The sequence below is a fragment of the Triticum dicoccoides genome, chromosome 7B (genome assembly GCF_002162155.2).
Source record: "Triticum dicoccoides isolate Atlit2015 ecotype Zavitan chromosome 7B, WEW_v2.0, whole genome shotgun sequence".
NCBI classification, from domain to species: domain Eukaryota; kingdom Viridiplantae; phylum Streptophyta; class Magnoliopsida; order Poales; family Poaceae; genus Triticum; species Triticum dicoccoides.
Genome location: NC_041393.1, coordinates 574,764,334 through 574,768,458, shown reverse-complemented (window position 1 = coordinate 574,768,458; position 4,125 = coordinate 574,764,334).

The following is a 4,125-nucleotide window of genomic DNA, read 5'->3' as shown; positions in this document are numbered from 1 at the left end:
CCACCCCGCTCCGCCTCGGACTCCACCTTGATTCGCTCCGGTGAGGCCGTCTCCGGCGCTCTAACTTCGTTAGCAGCCCTCACGATCAACTAGGAGACTAACCCCCACTCCTATTTGATCCCCGCAGCTCCCTTCGGCGAGATCCACGACTGCCCGAACCGCCGTCCGCCGGAGCAAGGGCCGTCGTCGACACAGTGCTCGCCGGCGACCACCACCACCACCCACAGACACGGAACGGTGCACTGATCTCGAAGGTAACCCCCGATCGCCTTGCCTCGCCGTGGATCGCCGCCGGCGACCACCGCACCTCTCGGGCACCGTCGCGCTCTGTTTCTCTGTTTGAACTATCAAACCCGATAGGTGGAGCCCGCCTATCAGCCTCACAGCCGCTTCTTTTAAACGAAACGTTATCTGTACTTTTACGCTGAACCCCCTGGAAGTTTTCTGTTTCATTACAGATGAGTCCTTGGGTTAAATCACTTATAACTGTTTATTAGAAGGGAATTTTTGGGTGATTCTTTTTCTGTTCTCTTTAGATTTTTATCTAGTTTTTTATCATATTTATTTGAAAAATATTTGGAACACTTTTCTGTACACTCACAGTATTTATGTTGCGTACATATTTTTCTTATACCGTAGATACCGGAGGAGGTGACGGAGCCGCAAACTTCGCACAGTTAGACTCCGACTACTCCGAACCAGGCAAGCATGTTTGAACTCTTGATATGATGAGTGTTGTTGCATGTATGCATTTTAGTATGGTCATGGCATTTTTATGAACATCACCTTGCATGATATATCTCATGCACACAATCGGAAAGTAAGTTTCCGAAAGCATTATGTTGTTGGATACATATTTGCAAAGCCTTGTGTTGGTATGAGGATGGGTAAGATGGCAGTGTTGTGACATGCCAGTATTATGCCAGATTATTTGACTTCCGTGTCGTCACGACACAATACACATTCCCATTCATTCCATCCTATACTGTCACATGTTTTCCGAAAGGAATATGGCATAGTAAGTTGCAAATCGTTTTCCTGGTACACACCTAGTGGAGAGGCCGGGATGAGGGTTCCATGGCCCTGGATTAAAGCCCGTCATCCGGTCAGGGGGCATGGGTGTTTCCGGTTGGGACCGAGAGGGGCACACCCCTTAGAGAGCGCGTATAGAAATTTGATCCCATGCTATTCGAGGTTGTGGCCTCCCCGTCTCAAAGTTTTTCTTGGATGTTGTCCAGGGTGATTCCTGGCATCGTGAGGTGAAATGGGTGTGTACTAGTTAAATGTGTTACTACTAAAATACCATAAACGGAACTAGTCCTTCGTGACTACGGAAATCCGTTGGCTGTGTTCACTTCTTCCAAACTCTGCAGAGTCTCAATCTTTCAGTTATCTTGTACTTTGTTCAAGTACTATAATTATCTTATCATGTCAGGTATCAGCCTCAGTGACAAAACTCCGGTGGGATTTATGTGTGATAAATCCGGTTAAAAGATTATTTTTGTGGATGGACTTATTTGTTGTTTACATTTATTATAAGCCCTGTCTGCGATGTCGCTCAGACGTCCGACGGTGGCAAACCTGTTATTTACTTTTGTTAAAACCCTGTCTATGATGTCGCTCAGACGTCCGACGGTGGTATTTCTTTTAAAGCCCTGTCTGTGATGTCGCTTAGACGTCCGACGGTGGTATTTCTTTTTAAAGCCCTGTCTGTGATGTCGCTTAGACGTCCGACGGTGGTATTTCTTTTAAAGCCCTTTATGTGATGTTGCTCAGATGTCCGACTGTGGCATTTCTTTTAAAGCCCTTTATGTGATGTCGCTCAGACGTCCGACTGTGGCATTTCTTTTAAAGCCCTTTATGTGATGTCGCTCAGACGTCCGACTATGGCATTTCTTTTAAAGCCGTTTATGTGATGTCGCCCAGACGTCCGACTGTGGCATTTCTTTTTAAAGCCCTCTATGTGGTGTCGCTAAGACGCCCAACTGCGGCATGCTTTTTATTTATTTACCTTTTGAGGCGTCGCTCCAGACACCTGATTGGTTTTCATTTATTAAATTTTGATACATCAAGTTCTGCAATAATTCTGTTGTATTTGAGCATCATACTTTGTTCATGACGCATTCATGCATTCATTGATTATATCTTTTGTCCGAACTGTCTTGCGAGTACTTTCAAGTACTCACCTGGCTTGTTGATTTGGCCAGATGATGATGAAGGCGATCTCTTGGATGAAGAGTATGATAGCGAGTCCGACGCCTAGAGGAGTCCCAGTCAGTCCCATGCGATCCTGTCTTGGTCATTGTATTATCCGCTTCCGCAACCCCGAATAAATTCATCGAGCCTCACCTCGACGCTCGATGTACTGCCAGTAGAAGTCAAGTTATCCACCACCACTTTTCCCTCGAACTAGTAGCATGCCACCCCACCCCTGTGTCATATCCGCCCATATGTATTATATTGGCGAGACTGTAATAAATTGTTGAGCACCCTCAGCTCAACCCTGTAATATATTTGATGCTACTGGTTCTCTGTTTATCAAGCTTTGTCTACCAGAAAGGATGACTTTTCCTATACTGGGATTTAAAGACTGGTTTTCTCAATAAACATTTTATTTAAAAACCGGTCGTGACAACGGGGAGGCGCTGGCCACCGACCCGTCGCTCTCCATGCACCCGGCTTATATCGCCGCTTGCATGGCGGGGCCGCCGGCATGGGAGTCTTGGCCACATAAATGGGAGACGCGGTACGAGGCGGCGGCATGGACGACAGCAACGACGCTCGTGCGCCACTCCTCGTCGAGCTGGCCTGGAGCGGCGAGTTGTCGAACCGTGCGCCGGCTTGGGGCGGCAACTGGCTCCGTCGGGCAAGGGGAGGGCGGTGGATCAGCGATCTGCATAGCTCGTGTCTGGCGGGCTACCCAGCCGGCTTGGATGCGGAATAGCTACTCTTCGTAAGCCATTGTAAGAGTGGACAAAATGGTGAAGGAGGAGATAGGGGAGTGGCGGAGGTGTGCGATTCTTGGCCGGCGTTTGGCCTCGTTTAAATAGGAGATTAAATAGAAGGCAGACGGGAGGAGCTTGGCCGGCATTGTGTTTAATGTCGGCCTGGTCATGAACGGACGTGTGTCCAGAGTGGGTTTCTCTGCTTCCACACGGGTGGGTTTCATGGAGGCGTTTGAATGCTGCAAGGAGGCGTGTTCAGCCGGGCGTGCAATGAGTGGCACCCTCGACTCTGACCTAGGACACCGCGTTGTTCTTCCACTGACGTGTGGGCTCTTTGGGTACATGGCCTACATGTCAGTGACCCAACACAGGCAGCGCACAACAGAGGAACCTTTGGTGGGCCAGGGCAGTCAGAAGCGGGCATTTCATAAACCGATGATTGTTCATTGAGTGTGACGTCATCTTTTTCATGTAGATAAGCCTACTATGTTGATAGCCCGTTCGATACATTATGATTCATAAAGACCGCTGCAAACATCAATGTTCTCCTTATCACGGATAAGATTGATTAATACCCATAACAATCCATGTCCTTAACAAAGGGTGCATGCACGTATAGGTTGAGCGTGTGTCTTGCGTCGTGCGCTGTGTGCATGCAGGCGTGCGGGTGTTGCGTGCGTGCAAGGGTATGTTTCAGTGTTGCATGCATGGGTGCGTACGTGTATGTGTTCGTGAGTGCAGGTGTATGTGTCAGTGTTGCACGCCAACATGCGTGTCTGTGTACATTATGTGTACATGTTAGTGTTGCACGCCTGCATGCGTGTGTGTCTTGCGTGCCTGCATGTGTATGTGCAGGGTGAGGCTACACGTCAGTCGACTGACTTTTTCATCTCTGGTCATTAGATTTTCCAATCGTTGGATACGAAATCAAGGGCCTCCAGTTTATCATCAAACTCCACCCGCCGCCATGCCGCCCCGCCCTCCCTGAAACCACTCCCCACCGCCGGTCCGCCGCCGCACCGGCCATCCCTCTAGCCCCCCCCCCCACGCCGAGCTTTTTCTCTGGCGATCCCCACCCCACCACCCAATCAACGCCTCCCAACCGCCGGCGACTGCCAACCAGATGTCTCACGACTTCGAATACCCACCGACCACTAATTTATTACCATTTCTGTCCTTC